This window comes from Suricata suricatta, chromosome 14 (assembly GCF_006229205.1).
Source record: "Suricata suricatta isolate VVHF042 chromosome 14, meerkat_22Aug2017_6uvM2_HiC, whole genome shotgun sequence".
Taxonomy (NCBI): domain Eukaryota; kingdom Metazoa; phylum Chordata; class Mammalia; order Carnivora; family Herpestidae; genus Suricata; species Suricata suricatta.
Genome location: NC_043713.1, coordinates 78,252,065 through 78,270,699, shown reverse-complemented (window position 1 = coordinate 78,270,699; position 18,635 = coordinate 78,252,065). Strand labels below are relative to the sequence as shown.

The 18,635-nt window shown below is 48.9% G+C and overlaps 1 long non-coding RNA gene and 1 pseudogene across 1 annotated transcript in view; both read left to right on the top strand.

The window, feature by feature from the left end:
- LOC115278439 overlaps positions 1-18,635 on the top strand; it is a 110,486-nt gene that overhangs the window by 47,161 nt on the left and 44,690 nt on the right. The gene's annotated exons all lie outside the window — the stretch shown is intronic.
- Positions 3,781-4,030, top strand: LOC115278601 (annotated as a pseudogene).

Below are 18,635 nucleotides of genomic sequence, written 5' to 3'. Positions count from 1 at the left end.
CCCCTGCTCTCCCTGGCATTTGTTTCCTTCTGCACATCCACACCTGACATCACACTTGGCACAGATTGGTTTTCAATTAATGCTCAATGAATGAATGCCCATCTAGCTCACTTACTCAGATCTTGTCTGTTCCATGTCAAACCCTCACTTTTAAAAAATCAATAAACTAGTGGCGCCCGGGTGGCTCAGTTGGTTGAGCGTCTGACTTCGGCTCAGGTCACGATCTCGCAGTTTGTGGGTTTGAGCCCCGCATTAGGCTCTGTGCTGACAGCTTGGAGCCTGGAGCCTGCTTCCGATTCTGTGTCTCCTTCTCTCTCTGCCCCTCCCCCACTCATATTCTGTCTCTCTCAAAAATCAATAAGTAAAAACATGAAGAAATAGAAGAAAATTAATAAACTAAATTTTAGAGCAGTTTTAGTTTCAGAGCGAAATTGAGTAGAAAAATCCAGAGACTTCTCATATATCCCCTGCTCTTCCCCCCTCCCTCACCACAGCCTCCCTGACTATCTACGTCCCCACCAGAGGGGTACACTTGTTGCAATTGATGAACCTACATCGACAGGTCGTGATTACTCAGAGTCTGTAGTGTCCGCCTGGGTCCGCTCTCGGTGTTGCGCATTCTGTGGGCTTGGACTTATGTCCAGCGACACGTATCCATCCTTGTGGTGTCATTATGGGTTAGTTTCATGGCTCCATCAGCCCCGTGTGCTCTGCCTACGCATCCTCAACCCCCTTTGAACGTGCCTTAAGCATTTACTCAGGCTGGAATGGTGAGAGGACACCAGGCTGCATCCCCAATGCCAGCGAGGATTAGCATTTATGTGGCACCAATGAATGCCGAGCGGGCCTTGCACCCATCGTCTTGTTTTGTTCTAACAACCCTGAGTTCCGGGTTCTCTCCATGTGCTTCTCCTTCTTTCCAGTCTTCTCCTAACCGGCTCCCTCCTTCCTGGTCCCCACGGCCCTGCCATTCGGCTAGATCTCAGCTCGTCCCTCCAGCCTTGACTTGGCTTTTCTGCTTTCACCCTCAGGATGTCAGCCTCCGCAGCCCATCTGGGCCAGATCTTGCTGGGAGATTTCCTGGCAGAGGAAGGAAGCATCGTTTAAGAATTTGGTGTAATTCAATGAAGCACATATTGAAATCTCCGTGAGCACTGGTGACAGGGAGGACCCCACCGTGGTCTCTTCTGAAACCTGTACAGTGTTTCCCTCCCTCCTTCCTCCCTTCCCTCCGTGCTCCTCAAAGTCTGGGAACTCCTCTTCTGTAGGCTTCACCAGAAACAGGGTGAGGGAGGCGTGAGGCGGGTGTTGTGATGGCCACAGGAAGGCCACTCAGCTGCTGGGCCAGACTGGAGAGAGGCGGGAGCCTGTTGTTTAGGGCCTGTGCCTGCGGGGAGAGCTCACTGCCTACGGTGATCAGGGAGAGCGTGTCCCCACCCCCCACGCACCTCCAAGACCATCGGATGGGAAACATGGCACCAGGCCTTGGGCACCACCATTTGTCCATCTGGAGAAAGGCTCCCCATGTGCTCTTAGCTCCTGGAGATCCTTGCATTAGAAGAGTGTGTGTATGTGTGTGTGTGTGTGTGTGTGTGTGAGAATCAGTACAGGATAAAAAACCTCTTCATCTCCAAGTGCCTTCTCCTCCTAACAACCCTTCGGAATCTGCGTGGGACACCATCATTCCCAGACTCTCCCTCTCTACCAACGGTTGGAGGCTTGATCAAAACTTACCTGATGTCCTCCTAACTACCCCCTAACTCAGCTCCTCCTATTTCCCGCTTAGCTCCCTGCCCTGCAGGGCTTGTGTCAGCAATCCTGTGTTTCCTGGCCCCTCAGCAGCACCCTTTAGGCTCAAGTGAGGCTCCCAGACATTGAAATCCTCTTGTGCCCAGTTGGCCGAACGGTCCCCCACCCCGCCCCGATGCTCCAGGAGGTAATTTCTAATCTTTGTTTCACACCCCCCAGGGAGACTGAGGCACACAGTGGTTCTGTAGCTTCCCCCGTGACCACAAAGCACGTGAGCAGCCCAGCCTCAAACCCCAAACCCAACTCAGTGCGCCTCTAAAGCCCCTTTGCTCCTCTGTGGCCTGTATTCCACTCTCCAGATTGCTAGGAAGTCAGAAGCAAAAAGGACTGATTACCGAGAGCACCGAGGTCCCTATCGTGGACCTCTGTTGCATCCAGAGCCTGCCATTGACTTGGACACGGGGTCACCGACTCTTAGCTCAACTGGCTTCTGACACGCCTGTTTCTTCATCTATTAAATAGGCTTAATAACAGCCAGGGTGTTGTGGGCCTGATGAATTAATGTTTGGACAAGTTCTTTGAGATGCCTCTGCTGAAAGGTGCCATGAAAGTGCCAAGGGTTATTAAGGAGGAGACATTTGCCATGCCTACTTTAGGATCCCCTGTATTCCCCACTTGGCGGTGTCCACGGTGATCTCGGACTCAGAAAGCCTTGGCCAGGGCAGGCAGTGCCCCGACACCAGGCTTGACTCACAAGAGCAGAGGGGACGAGCGGCGTGGCTTTTCCTGGGAACGTTGTCTCGTTTCTTGGTGGCCTGTCCTTCCCCGCAATCCCACGGATGTGCTGCCCTTGGCTGGGGCCGAAGGCTGCAAGTGAGGGGGAAATGGGATGTGCTGAGGATCCGCAGACAACTTCACTCCAACGCAGTGTAGCCCCCGTGCAAAGGATGGTGTCGGTCTTGTCTTTCGCTGTCCCTGCGAGCCCGGAAATCAAGCGAGTGTGTAACAGGTGAATTTAATAGCTGCCTCTGAGCGGAAGAGATGGCCGATGGATAGAGTTTATGTACTTGTGCCGGCACAGTCTCAGCAAGGCACAACCTGTGTGGGACAGGGACGAGAAAAGCCAAAAACAAAAATACAAAATAAAAAAATAAAAGTTCCACCTCATCGTTCTGCTTCTCTTTTCATTACACTGTTCAGTTACACCGATGATTCTGTTTATTTATTTATTTCTGATGATTAGGTTTAAATAGACTTTTAGTTTTAGAGCAGTTTATTTATTGATTTATTTATTTAAAAGTTATTCGTCTTGAGAGAGGAAGAGAGTGCGCACGAGTGGGGGAGGAGCAGAAAGAGAGAGGGAGAGTGAGAATCCCAAACAGGCTCTGAGATGTCAGCACAGAACCTGACACATGGCTAGAACTCAGGAATGGTGAGATCCTGACCTGAGCTGAAGTCAGATGCTTAACTGCCTGGGCCACCCAGGTGCCCCCATTTTATTTATCTTTTTGAAGTTTATTATTTTGAGAGAGACAGGGCATGAGTAGGGGACGGGCAGAGAGAGAGAGGGAAACAAACAGAGACTCCCACGCAGGCTCCATGCTGGTCAGTGTGCAAGCCTGATGTGCGGCTCCAACCCACGGACTGTGAAATCATGATCTGAGCCAAAATCCAGAGTTGGACACTCAACCCACTGAGCCACCCAGGCACCCCTAGAGTCATTTTAAATGACCAGAACGCTGTGAATGGAAGGTTACCATATACTCCACCCCTGCTTTCTTGTAATACTCACATCTCCTGTTGGTATAGTACCTTTCTTGCAGTCCATGAACCCTTATGGCGATATTATCATCACTGAGGTCCATGCTTTATTCAGATTCACTGATTTTACCTAACGCCCATTTTCTGTCCCAGGATCCACTCTGGGGCAGCACATTACATTTAGTTTTCACGTCCCCCTAGGCTCATTGACAGTTTCCCACACTTTCCTTCTTTTGGATGACCTTGATGGTTTTCAGGGAGTGCTAGTCAATCGTTTCTCGGTCTTTTGGCTAAGATCAAGCATAGTATCTGTTCTTATCAGTTTAAAGGAGTGCTAGACAGGGATTTCTTAGACTCTCCCTCAAGCGGGGCTTGGAGAAGATCTCTCAGTTGAGAATCCGAAATGATTTTCTCATGATTAGACTGAGGTTTCGCGTTTGGGGCAGGAAGGCCATGTAAGAGATGAGTTCTCTTTACATCCTATCAATGGTATATAGTTATTGCTTTTGATGTTAACTTCTGTCATGTGACCTTGGTAGTGTTTTCCAGGAGCTGATGATCTTTCCGAATTTATTTTTCTATCATGAAACTGTCTAGCCCCTATAGAAAATAATGCGTTTTAGTTGCTCTGTCGACGTATGTTTTAAACTTCATGAGGATTTGCTCACGTTTCTCTTCAGCCCATAGTTCTATGCTCTATGCTCTGAGTCTCTAGAAAAGTAGGAAATGAGCCTTGGGTTTAAAAAAAAAAACTCGGAAGAAGATGGATTGTCCCTATTAACATAGGAAAAGTGGTATCAGAGTAAGAGTGTATCAGTGTTGGATGGATGGATGAACAGGTGAACAAATCAATAAATGAATGGGGTCTCCAGCATACCCGGAAGAATGACAGGCCCACTGGCTGGGCCATTCAAGTTCATGTAGCATATTTCTCCCTATAGTGGAGGGAGCTGCTAAAGTGCCATTGATTTGGGACGCCTGGGTGGCTCAATTGGTTAAGCGTCTGACTTCGGCTCAGGTCATGATCTCACAGTTTGTGGGTTCGAGCCCTCTGTCGGGCTCTGTGCTGACAGCACAGAGCCTGGAGCCTGCTTCAGATTCTGTGTCTCCCTCTCTCTTTGCTCCTCCTCTGCTCATGCTCTGTTTCTCTCGGTCTCAATAATAAATAAACATTTAAAAAAAAGTGCCATCGATTTTCACCCACCCTGCATCTGCTTGCTTTTGCCTCTTATGGACCAAGTGCCTTCCTGGTTATAATTCCTTAAGGAAGGGGAGTGGGGTTGGTTGGTTAGCATACACCTGCTAGTTTTCTTAGATGCTCTACTACTTCAATGAATGAAGACACTGACGCTAGACTCATTCCTTTCTCCCTAGAGAATTTGGACTTTGCATGCATGACTTGACTTCCATTCAACAAATATTGGTGGCGCGCCTCCACCCATGTGATAGGCACTGTATTAGAACCTGTTTGCTAAGGGCGCCTGGGGGGCTCAGTCGGTTAAGTGTCTGATTTCGTCTCAGCTCATGTTCTTGCGGTTTGTGGGTTCAAACCCCACGTCAGGCTCTGTGCTTACAGCTAGGAGCTTGGAGCTGCTTCGGATTCTGTGTCTCCCTCTCTCTGCCCTTTCCCCCATGCATGCTTTGTCTCTCTTTTCTCTCTCTCTAAAAAATAAACATTCAAAAAATTAAAAAATATTAAAAAAAAGAAACTGTTTGTTAAATAAGACAGACATGGCCACTTCCCTAAGGAGCTCACAGTCTGACCGGAGACGTTTGCCATGACCCTCTTTAGATGCATGGTTTGCTGAACAGTTAAAATGTCATCACGAGATGCCTTCCCTGCTTTTAAATGGGACACAGTGCTGGAGTGAACATGAGGCCTCTTGTATCATTTACAGTCTTGGTGGGTTTTTTAAAAAATATTTTTTATTTATTTTTGAGAGAGAGAGAGAAAGGGAGAGGAGAGAGAGAGAGAGAGCACGCATGAGCAGGGGAGGGTCAGAGAGAAAGAGGGAGATAGAGAATCTGAAGACAGGCTCCAGGCTCTGAGCTAGCTGTCAGCACAGAGCCTGACACGGGGCTTGAATCCATGAACTGCGAGATCATGACCTGAGCCGAAGCCAGACGCTTAATCGACTGAGCTACCCAGGTGCCCCAGTCTTGGTGTTCTTTAATAAGGACGGAGGAATATAGGCCCACCTAGGAAAGGTGGTAGGCATCTGCAGATAAAGGGACCATCATTACTGACTCCCATCAGAGAAAAAGACAAAATTGGAAACAAAACTAATTTCCGAATCAGTCCATAACTTCGTCTGCCTCCAGCCTTACTTGACTGTTTAACACATCTGACGTCCCTGGTTCATTTCATCAGACTTGCTATTTTTCTGGTATAACTGCAATTTTATTTTCACGCTCCTGTGTAAGTCCACTCTGGTATCTTCATCTGTCTAGCTGTTTCATTGGCCAACTCAAAGGTCATTGGTAAGATGCCCTGCTGCTGGATAAGGATTTGCAGAACTTTTCACCCCATCAAGGCACTGTAGGGATTTTCTCTGGAACTGGGGAGACCAGCTCAGGAAGGATGCTGCGAATGGTCTAAGTTCTCCAGGCACACTGGATGCAGCCCATGTTCTGTGAAGTGGCCTGTGGGGTGAAGTCTTTCTTCAGCTATGAAATAGGAATAGCCCCTCTCCATGTCACGGAATCTATAAAAGATGATGTGTTTGTAAACTGCAAAGTCCTTTAATAATGGAAAAGAAAAGTACTTGGAGAGTCACCAGATGGGTAGCGAGGACTTTATCTGTCTTGGTCATGGTTTGAATCCTCAGCACTTAGCACAGTGCCTGGGACCTAGCAGGCTGTCAGTTAATGCTTGCGAAATGAGTAAGTAAATGGACGGATGAATGAATGAATGGAAGTAGATAGGTGGATGGATGGATGGATGGATGGATGGATGGATGGATGGATGGGTGAATGGATGGATGGATGGATGGATGAATGGATGGGTGGATGGATGGATGGATGAATAATGAATGAATGAATGAATAAATGAATGAATAAGAGTAGTCATCAGAACCCTCCTACAAATGAATCTTTTCTCTCCAGCTCCTTGTGATTAGAGGAGGGCAATCATACCAAATTTGGCTTCTACCTTACAACTGTTTTGTGGCTTTGAACCAGCCAACTAACCTGTTAATTGCCTTGCTCATAAAGGAATAATAATGACACCTTCTTTGGGGGCTGGTGGTGTAGTGGGTGTTGAGAGAATTAATTGAGTGGTGGCAAATGACTTTGAGATCTCCAGATGAAAGGGGCCGTGGTGGCGAGCTGTTATTAACCTTGTTACGTTGGGTTTCCTCTGCCTGCTTCTGCCTCCTCAGGAGTGGCTTCTCTCAGCCTCCAGGGGACTCAGGGTGTTCCAGAAGCAAGTTTTACTTAGAGAAGGAACCTGTCTTTCATTGGACTGACTCTTCCCTGGGGTCATTTGGCAGAAGGCTCCCAGGTGCGAGGGATATAATCCTAGGAACTTGGCTGTCCTGCCTCATTTCCCTCCAGAAGGATTGATTTTTCCCAAATGCCAGCCAGGCACTGCAGCACACAGCAGCCTGGAAACAGACTCTTTTTCCTCTTCCTGGCATGATAAAAGAGGGGACCCCTCTAGGTCCTCTTTTCAAGGATCTCACCTGTTGGTAAGACCTGGCCTCAGAATGAGGGACCAGGTGTTGACCATCTGATGTCCAAAGAGGTGTGGGATTCATTTACAGCCAGGACCAGATCACAGCCTCCCTCCTGTCCATGTGTGGCACCGCAGGATGAAGGCACAAGATGCGTGTATCTTTCTGTTGGTGCGTTCTGAAAGAGGAAAAAAGTCACAGGCATTGGGGGCAGGATAATGGTTTGGATACACAGTGTGTGCCTTGGACAAACTTCTCAACCTCCCTGAGGTCCGCTGTTTTTTGTATCTGTAAAGTGGGGATGTAATGCTGACCATGCAGGATTGTCAGGAGGATTTCATGAATTGGTGCATCTTTCTTCCTATTCCTTCTTTTAATTTGAGAGAGAAAGAGAGAGAGGGAGGGAGGAAGGGGGAGAGAGAGAGAGAGAGAGAGAGAGAGAGAGAGAGAGAGAGAGAGAGAATCTTAAGCAGGCTCCATGCTTAGTGCCGAGCCTGATGTGGGTCTTAATCCCACGACCCTGGGATCATGACCTGAACTGAAATCAAGAGTTGGATGCTCAACTGTCTGAGCCACCCAAATGCCTCGTGAATTGGTGCACATTAAAGTGTTTTCTTCTACATCCAAGGCTGCTCTTGGGATTTCTTTTTCTCCTAATGAGTTTAGCTTTGTTCCTTGGACTTCCCATCCCAACAGATACCAAATTCCCAGGTCCAGGAGCATGGACACAAGCCTGATCTCATTTTTGACCTCCATACTCCATCACTGTCCAAGGATAGACTTTCTCATGCCTCCTGGATTCTGTTCCCTTTCTTCTAGCTCTGTCTGCCTTTCCTGGATGAACCTGCCATCTTTCCCTCAAGACAGTGGCACATTCTGCCTCCTTCTCCAGAGAAGACAGAGAGGTTTTATGATATGAATCAAATCAACCTGCTCTCCCACTTAACGCCCACCTCTGCCTTCCCTAAGTGAGGACTTTTGATTTGGCCCCTTGACTGTCGACATGGCCATGCTTTGGGGAAAGCCCTTGAAGCTCCCAACATCTGGTTTGCCCGGGTAGCTCTGATTGAAGAGTGACCTTGGATTGCCCCCACTTTCCTTTGTCTGTCTCTCTTCTTTTTGCCACGAACATGGCAGCTACAAAGGGTGTCTTCTCTCTTAAGAAAGTTTCATAACTAGTCTTTCTCTATCATTGTAACACCTTATTCTCTGAGAATGAAAACTGGTCGTGTTGTTCCTTGACTGTGAATTTCTTATGGGGAGAGACCTGTCATATACATTTTTACATCTTCCACGGGGACTGCACAGTGGCCGGGACATCACTGGAGCTCAATCCCTCTTTGTTGAATTGGATGTAGAGAAGAAATGATTTCCTCGCAACTGAGGTGTTTTAGGCTAAATTCTCTCTGGTTTTTATTCCTCTCTAAGTGGATCTGATTAGTCTGTAGGCAAAAGGAAGCTTGAGACCTCCTTTGCTTGGGGTAGGAAAATTCTAGCCTGCTTGATCAATTGCTTGGTTTTCCTGCTCAAGATATCTAGAGAGAGGGTCTTCACAGATTTGCTCAGCTGCTCTTTCCTGTGGTTTCTCTTTGGCCCTGAGTATGTTTTTCTAAATGTTTATTCATACCCCTCTCTTGGCTTTAACGTTAAACCTATTTCTTCTTGTTCACATGTAGAGAGTGACTTCTTAGAATCCTTCCTTCAAAATGATTCCCAGGGTTGAAGACAGTAGCTGAGGTTTCCTCTCTTCTTCTATTTCTTCAGACTGCCAGCCTCTCAACATGAAAGGAAGACCTTTTTGGCCCAGCCGCCAATTCACCTTGAGCAAATCACCCCTTCGCAAGGTTTCTTTCCTCATGTTAAAAAAAAAAAAGCTGGCTTAGATTAGGGTCCCATGAACTATGGCCCACAGCTTGTTTGTGCAAATAAAGTTTTATTAGCACATAGCCACATCCATTGGTTTACTGATTGTCAATGGTTGCTTTGGCATTCCAAGGGCAGAGTTGGGAACCGCTTCATTTACTATCTGGCCTGTTGGCCCCTGGAATAGAAGGTTTGTTAAGGCCCTTTTGGTTTGAACCTTTATACCAGGATGTTTAGCTAGTGCTGCTAAACCTTCCCTATAGACAGGCCTTGCCCCATTGTGTGCGGTAAGTGCTGTTGGCAGTCTTGGACATGACTGAAAAGGCCCCTCCCTGGCATCAAACAGCATTGGAATCCATCCTGAGCAAGTTCCTGTCTTTTTCTTTCTCACATTTCCATGTGCATCTAGGAGAGAGGCACTGGTTGGTTCTAGAATGTTGTAACCTGCTCATCTCCAGCTCATTTCTTTCGATGTGGCCGGCTGGGCTGTAATCGTACTGCTTTGCCCCTGCTTCACAGGGTTTCTAATTCCTTCTGTGAAATTCCAAAACCCATAATTCTCTGAGAATAGATTATTTTTTCATAAATCATGTGATAACCGTAATGAACCGGCCAGCCATGAGACTATTGATAGCCTTTTTAAAACCCAAATTAACATGAGCATTAAGCTGCAAAAGTATGAATGTGTTTAATCCTGGGTGTGTGGGCACCGGGCTCCATTTCAGTAGTCTGGAGATGTCTGAGTTCTGAAACCCATCTGGCCCTGGGGTGTTGGATTAGGGATCGTGGACCTTTTATGGTCACCCCTTAGTTATCACAAGCATTTAAAAGTGTGTAAAGTGAGTTAATTTCAACAAGCAAACAAACAAACCCCCAAAGCCAATAGGAATAAGTGCTGAGATCTGGCTTAACCGTAGTGTGGTGCAGAAGCGAGAAAAGTTGAGGGAAACCTGTTCTGCGGCCACTTTGGATCTCTTTTAATGGCCCCTCAACTCTTTCTTCTCATTCTCTTCCTACTCTGCTCCACGATCGCCAAGCCGTTTTCTTAGTGTCTCCAAACTCAGAGCATCTCTCGATGATGGTTAGTTAATGAGCAATCCCGTCTTACCCATAAAACCGTATGTGGCGCCAAGAGCTCATTTGACATTCCAAAACTTTGAGAGACCAAGTTCGAGGTCACCCTGGCTGGATGGAGTTCAGCTGCAGATCCAGGCTGGGCAGGAATCGGGCATCTCAGAGGTCAGGGTCCTGGGAGGTGGTTTGTGGGGGAAGGCTGTGGCTTCGGGGCCAGACTTACCAGAAGGCTGTGTTCAGAAAGGGGCCGGTTCGATCCTTTCAGAAGGCAAAATCCCTGGCCTTAAGTAGTTCTTAAAACACCAAACAACATTAGCTCCTGCAAATGAGGGAGGTTTAAACCTAAACCCGGTTACCACCTAAGAGTGCCTAGGCGATCAAGGTGCTGTAAAGAAATGATGTTATTATGTCCAAGGATGCCATTAAAACTCTGTTTACAGACCAAATGTGCCAGAGAATGGGTCAGGGAAAGAGTTATTAGCAAGAAGCTATTTGATCTCTTTTATGATCCAGTGAGTCATAACGTTAGCTCCATGCTCTAGAAGGTGAACAGTGAAAACCTCAAGCCTGTTGATTTATAAACAGGCCCAGAATTCCCTGTTCTGTAACCTCAGATGCCCTCTTAAGTGTGACTTACCCTAAATCAAACGTGACATCAGATGCCACTGGGCCTCTCTCTCCTCCCGAGAGGTAATTGAGGAGTTGATTGGCGTGTAGGGTGCATAAAATCCCCGTTCAAGATGATGGATCGCTGTGGGAAGGGTCAATAGCCGAGGCTCAGAGACACAGCCTTGTTTCTACATGCCCCTTATCTGCAAGGCTGGAGGCTCCAAGGCTGTCTTTGTTCAGGGACTCGGATTCTCAGCAGACCAAGGAGAGGGAGGCTCAGAGGTGGACACAACACTTTGCCCTGAGGGCTGTGGTTTGGAGCCCTCTCTTTCCCCCTTTAAAGAGGTTATGAGGAGATAGGACCAATCAGGGTTTTTCATTTGAACTCCACCCATTACTAGATACAACCCGGAGGCAAGCGATGTAAGCCTTCTGAGCCTCAGTTTCCACATCTGATAAATGACACAGCTGTGGTTTACGTCCTTCTTCTGTGCCCTCAGCACTGTGCTGAGCTGCCTTATACATGCCAGGTGCCTGTGTGGCAGATGCCATTAGAAGGACGTTACATTGATTCACTCACGTCCTCCTTAGAGTAACTCTCTGAGGGGGCGCGATGGCCGTCATCGGCCCTGCAGCAGCGAACGCTGTATAGAGTCTGAGTGTAAGTGGTTCATCTGGGAGGCGTCTGGATGCATCATGAGGAAGGAAGCAGGCAACCCTGGGAAGGAAGGAAGCAGACTGGTCAAGACACAGTCCTGGCCCTGTAATTTCTGGATACCTACTGTGGGCAACTGGAGCAACGTCCTCAGGGGAATCTTCAGGAAGAATGCTCCCCAGGGTTGTCTCACCAGAGGGGGAGGCTGTTGGGGCCGTTATGTGGCAGCCCTCGCCTGTCACGAGAGGGCTCCTCCAGGAGGCTTCCCTTAACCTAGCATTTCCCAGCCTCTGCTCCATGAGCTGGCCAAGTGGATCCCGAGGGCCAAAGACATCCCTGAGACCAAGAACGGCAGGGGTTTACAGTTGGAAGCCATTGGGTTACTGTGCATGGCAGTGGTGTCCAGAGAACACGGGCCTGTCCCCACCGTGCCCATATAGGTGGATGCTAGGGACGAGAAGACAGAACCACAGAGACATTAACGGGCTTCCCAGACTCCCATCTGGCACATGAGGCAGCCAGAGCCTGTATCTACTGGATCCACGGTAAAGCTCCCGGGCTACACGTCACAATGCCTCCAGGAAGCTATTGCTGAACCTTTTCGCAGACCAGGAATCTGGTGCTCAGAGGAGTGAGCTGACTTCGTCTCCCAGTGAATTAGCAACTGAGTCAGGATGCAAAATTGGCTCCCATTGGTTTCAAAGTCAAGGTCAGCCTCAGCCCGCTACATTCCTTTTCCCTGGCAGGGCTCTGTCTCGGGCTGTCCTGAATTGGAACAGTGTCACGACAGCTCGAACCAGAGGCTCAGGCGACAAGGGCAGGCCTGAGGTTCATGCTGTCTCCTTCCCTTTAGGTCGGCATCGTGGCTGGAGGCGAGGGGAGGCCGTGGGGAGCACTTCGCCTGTGTGCCCCGGCCCCAGCGGGGCTCTCCCCTAGGGGCTGACTCCTGGAGCTTGTCCAGTCCAATCTGGTTCTGGGCCCTAGATGCTGCCAGACTCTGCTCTGACTGCTTCCGCCCCCTGTTGTCACCCAGGTCATGCTTATGCTATGTGGGCACCTCAGAAACTATGCACCTTTGAAGCAGAGGCGGTGTGAAGGCCATAATTATGTGTCCTAAAATGGCTTCTTTGAGGCCGATAAGCAGAAGCCCTCCTTCCTCCCCTCCTTCCCCTTCAAGGAACGGAACAGATGCTTAGAAAGTCCCCCTGGGCCCACAGGCACCCTGGCAGAGGCTGGACGGCTGCATTAAGAAACCGCACAGCGCTCCTAGGTGCCCGTGACACGCTGTGGTTTTCTGGTCCGCTTGGCTAGACCGTGCCCAGGCCATTCCCAGAGCAGTTTGTCATTGTACTTACGACTCACGTCACACCCCCAGTCTGCCTGTTACCCACGCGGAGCCAACAGCCTGGCCCTTTTCATGCAACGCCAGCAAAAACAGGCCGCCGGCGGAGCTGGAAACCAGCAGACTCCTGAGCCTCTCCCTTCTTGCAGAAATAATAAATGATAATGGCATTGAGGTGGACGGTGGCCTGGTGACGGCAAGAAAAAGCCAGCATCGTCCAAGCCCCAGACGGGGGGATGAGGCCAGGCGTGGGCACGTGTATCCTTGGTGACCTTGGGCACGTGCCTTCCTTCCTCTGGGCCGCCTCTGTGTTCTCACCCACAGAATGGCAATGTTAGGCTAGCAATGAACTTGAAGTGCCTTTTCCAAGTTCGGGGCTTGTGTTAGTTTTCCAGGGCTGCTGTGACAAAGAACCACAAAGTAGGGGGCTTCGGACAACTGAAACGTATTCTCCTGGTTCTGGAAGCTACAGTCTGACCTCACGGTGTCTGCAGGGCCGTGCTCCTATGGGCCTCCCGTGTCACCTCCAGCCTCCGTCTTGGCATGGTCTTGCTCCCTGCGTCTGTATGTCTGTCTGCCTGTGTGCAAATATCCTTCAGTCCTGTTGCATCAGAGCTGAACCCACCTCCGGATGACCTCATGTTAATTTGACCACATCGGCAGAGACCCTACCTCCAAATAAGGTCACATTCACCAGGTGCCAGAAAGTTCCATATCCTTTTCTTGGGAGGCCATAACTCCACTCATTCTGGGTCTCAGTGATGCGTTCCTAGTAAATAGATTTAAGGAGGTGCATCTTTGGAGATGTCAGACCTGTCATAGTCAATGCCACTAGGCCACAAGCTAATAGCTTCAGCACCTGTTTTAGGGAACTCTCAACTTGGTGAGTGGGGAGGCAAGCAGGTAGACATTTACACTGTAGTGTGATTCAGGGTGTAAGCTGTGTGGGAGCAGTCAGAGTGCTGAGGACCATATGCCTTTGGCTTTTTTGGCCTCAGTTCTGGCTTTAGCTACTTCAGGGTTGATGCCTGTCCCTTCTTCTGACTTCAGGACCCCCTTCCATGTGGGGCTCCTCCCTCCTCCAGGCTTTCCTGGAGTCCTCCCACCCATCTTCTCCGCCTCCCCTTCCCTCCCCTCCCCCTGCCAGGATCGCCTTCTTTCTCCTTTCTGTTCTGGATGGCAGTCCCATGGGGAAGTGTTTCCCTAAGTTAATTTAGATATTCACCCTTAGAGATTGTTTTAAATGTCTACCTTTGGGGGACACCTTGGTTTCCCAGAGTGGGTGGCTGGAAGGCGGGCCCTGAGAACACAGCACGAGAGAGGTTTGGCCTAGGACAGCAGGGCCCTCCAAGGAGTGGGGCAGTGGAGGGGGTCGTTGGCTTGGCACGCAGTCGCCCGTCATGCCAAGGGTTAAAGAGGCCCACGTGACCAGCTCGGGAATATTCTACTAACTTCTTATGAGACCCTAGACCAACCCCCCACACCCTTGGTCCGTTCCAGTCTGGACTCCAGTGTGTTGGTCCCTACTAGTTTTCCCAGTACTGACTTCAGACTTGATGGGGAAGGACTCCAGGACCCCATCCTCACTTCAAGCAGAGGCTCTTCCAGTTAGCGAGGTGATCTGAAATCCTCTAAAGGATATCAAAATTGCATGCAGGAGCACATCTTTTAGCTTTCACGTACGGTAAGCTAGGGAGTGCACAGTGTTTAAGAAAAGAGAGAAGCGGGCCAAACTCGGCAGGGGACCAATTTGGCACATTCAGGGGGAGCTTGTGTGTGTGTGTGTGTTTTAATGTCTTATTTATTTTTGAAAGAGAGAGAGAGAGAGAGACAGCATGAGCAGGGGAGGGCCAGAGAGAAAGGGAGATACAGAATCCAAAGCAGGCTTCAGGCTCTGAGCTAGCCGTCAGCACAGAGCCCGACGCGGGGCTCGAACCCACGAACTGCGAGATCATGACCTGAGCCGAAGCCGGACGCTTAACTGACTGAGCCACTTGGGCGCCCCGGAGCTTGATTTCTAGTGGGTGGTTGTCTTCTGGCCACCACATCACTCGGGGCAAAGTCCTGTGCCTGTGTGTGCCAGCTTTCTGGGAAGGTGGCCTCGGGACCCTACACCCCGTTGGGAAGGGTGTATGTGTGTGTGTGTGGGGGTCATTTTTGCTGCACACATTGGGGATAGGTATCGAACGTCATACCGGTTACCGCAGCCACCATTACAGAGCACCTATCATGTGCTAAGTCCCGTGCTTAGTGCTTCCCCAGCGCTACCTCCCTCGTGCCCCCCCCCCCCGCAGTCCAGTGAGTGTCACCTTACTGTTCCCACACTGGAGACATAAAGACTGGGGTCTTGTGACGGTAAGTGACTTGGCCCAGGTCAGGCTGCTTCTCAGTGGCTGCGCCAAGATTTGAACCCACGTCTGGCGGGTTCCTAGGCTTGCACTCAGTTCAGAACCCAAAGAAGCCCTGAAAGACGGAGTCCAGGAGCCTTCGAATTGCCGTGTTGTCGTTCTGCCTTTTTTATTTGTTTGTTTCTTGGAGGAGATTTTGGTTCTCCCATAATATGATCTGCGTGGATTTGGGTGCATTAATCAGAGGGAAAGAGGGAAAGTTCTGGTTAAAGCAGTGGTAGGGGGGCTCCGAACCCTTGAATGTTTCAGGGTGAATGCAGATTGTAGATAAACCTTCTCTTCCTCCCTCCCCGGCCCCTCCCTCCCCGCCCCCTCCTTCCCCATCTCTCCCTTTTTCTTACCTTCATCCTCATCCTTTGGTTTGTCTCCCTTATTTTCTTTTTCCCTTCCTCCCTTTCCCTCTTTTTCTCCTCATTTTTCCTCTTACTTCTTTTAACAGTTTTTCAGCGGAGGAAACTTTCAGAGGAAAGAAAACTTGCCCAAGGTCTTTGACTCTCCATCTAGTGCACTTTCCTGGGTGCCATCAGTCCAGCAATGGCTTTTCTGTGGTTGTTGGGAGGCGGGAGGCGGAAGCCCAGGGCCCGAGGGAAGTGAAAGAAGCAGCTAGAGGACCTCGACACTTCGGTTACTTGCAGATTTTCACTGTGTCTGTTTTCAAGCAGCCCCCAAAGGCTGTGGTTGGAGGGGCTGTTTCTCCTTTCCTCTCCTTACTTCTTTTTATCTTTTTATTCCATCTGGTTTCTTTATGTCTCTTTTTCTTCCCATTCACAGAAAATCTTTACCTACCAGGAGGTTAATTTCACGGGGGAGAAATAACAGGGGGCTTCGGATGCAGACATGCTCATTTCATCTTTAGAGCAACCCTGGGGGGGTATGATCTGGTTTGTCCCCATTTTACAGATAAGCAAACAGAGGCTCAGAGGTAAGTAAGTTGCCCAAGGCATACAGGGGCTAGTGGACGTGCTGGGGCTCGAACCTCCATCACAGGATTTCTTAAGCACTCTCTTCAGCAGCCCCCCTGGATATTTGGAATTGAGCGAGATGAAGTTAGGATTTGGAGCCCGCCAGGCTCTGGGGAGTGTAGAGTCAGACTCTCACCAAAGAAGAGCTTTGCTGGAATGTGGGTCTGGAGAAAATTCCTAGGTGGAGGCTTTTCTTAGATTTGGCATCACCATCGGAGTCCCTGAAGTGCCCTCCCCTCCCTCTGGCCTTGCATCCCCTGCCCCACGTCATCTTGGTTGCTGGCAAGTTCTTTTGAAATTTTTGTTTTGTGCAACGTGTCCTCATGTTTGGAAGAGGACGAATTCCCGTAGCGCGTACAAGTATTCAAGGAAGAGGTGGTCCTCCCCAGACAACGTGCAGAGAACGCTTCTGGCACTTTCGTGCTATTTCCGGGAGCTCCTGCGCTAATTTGCAGGTCCTGTCCTTTGCTGCCAAAGCCTGCCCTTTGGGCTCATAACTGCCCCTTGCCCTGTCCAGGGTGAAGATGACTCTTGGACAACCCAGTCTTTCCCCCGTGGTTGGCAAAGACTCTTGCTCTCACCCCACTTTCAGAACCAAGACATCGGTCCCGAACCAACTAAAACCTAACTCCATCACTCAGCTGCGTCGTGACTTTGGGCAAGTTGCTTACCCTCCCTTAGCCTCAGTCTCCTCATCTGCAAAAGGGGAACCATTACAGTTCCTACCTTCTAGCACCAAGGACAAGGGAGTCCTTGGTGCTACGTTAGACATCGGTAGGCGCATTATAAATGTCGAGTGGGTTACCATTGCTGTTGGTTTTTTTTATTCAGGTGCTAAATTATACCTCTTCTTCCCGAAAGATTCAGTTCTTGTGGGAAAGATGGCTCCCTGAGGGATGAATCTCGGCTTTTCTTCCCACACATACTCTACATGGTCTTCACTTAAACTTCAAAGAGAAGTCGCCTCCAGGAAGCCCAACTGTGCTAATTGGGTGCAGCAGGTGGATGACCCGCCCATGGAAAGGTGCTCTGCACAGCTGTTTGGTATTACACAGGGGTGGCCCAGACTTCAGGGATTGGCCTCTTTAGTCCTCGTAGATAATATCTCCAACGGACTTGGGAAAGGACAGGAAAGATGCTCAGGGTCAACCTTGCCTTTTTCGGTTGTTTAAATGTCTACTATATCGCCTCTGAGTCTGGCTAGGCTGGGGTGAGGAGCCAGAGATGTCTCTGAAGATATTCCACATATCCATGTGGCAACTTCATTTAGAAAATCTTAAATCTTAGCATGCCTGGGTGGCTCAGTTGGTTAGGCGTCCGACTTTGGCTCAGGTCATAATCTCACAGTTCATGGGTTCAAGCCCCGCCTCGGGCTCTGTGCAGACAGCTAGCTCAGAGCCTGGAGCCTGCTTCAGATTCTGTGTCTCCCTCTCTCTCTGCCCCTCCCCTACTCATGCTCTGCTTCTCTCTGTCTCAATAATAAATAAACATTAAAAAAAAAAACAAGAAAATCTTAAATCTCTTAACAAAGTGGGTACTACTCCGCCACCATCTTTTAGGGTAAGAAAGGGTTAAGGAACTCCTGGTTAATAATTCTCATTGTTGGAAATTCTAAGATGCTGGAGGCTTTCTCCATCTTAATTACATTTTCCAGGGAATATTAAGAAGAGACTGAGCTTTCTCGGTGATCAGAATGGGAGCAGGATGCTAACTGGATCTCAGGAAATAAGGATTCCATGGACAGAGATGTTTGGGAAACACCCTGTTAAAACATTCAGTGGTTTTTGTAACTGTAGGACTTCCCAGGGTATATCATGTGCTGATGTGCATTTTGATTTTTTTCTCCCTGAGAAGGATCTAGAAGTCTACATTTCTGCGAATTCTTTGGGATCGTAGACTTTTTAATTTATGGAGAGTATTGGGAGCTTAATATTCTGGGCACCACTGTGGACAAGGCTACCATACGAGATAAAAACGGATGAAGTCTTTATAACACACAGTACCTGGTATGTTCTTGGTACACAGCCAACGTTGTTATTGTTACAGAGGTGGTTGAAACGTCAATTCACCACCAAGACTAAAATTGTCTGATTCAAGATACAGTGTCCTCACAGAAAGTGATGTGGGCTTCGTGGCTTAGAAGAAATGAAAAAGAAATTGAAATCAAGTAATTAATAGGGCAAGTCAAAGAGTCTCCAGTGTAAATTTCAGGGTGCACATCTTAGCATTTGGAGAAGATATGTTGTCTTGAGAACGTGGCATACTTTAGTGGAACATGGGTTGGACGCATGTCCTACCTTGGATGTGTATTAGTTATGACCATATGGAAACCTCCTTACTGCCTGGGTCTTGGACTACTTTTTTTTTTTTTAATTTTTCAAATTTTGTTTGAGAGAGAGGGAGAGGGAGGAAGGGGTGTGAGAGAGAAACAGAGAGAGAACCCCAAACAGGCTCTACTCTCAGCACTGAGCTCGATGTGGGGCTCAATCCCACATCCCTGGGATCATGACCTAAGCTAAAATCAGCAGTATGATGCTT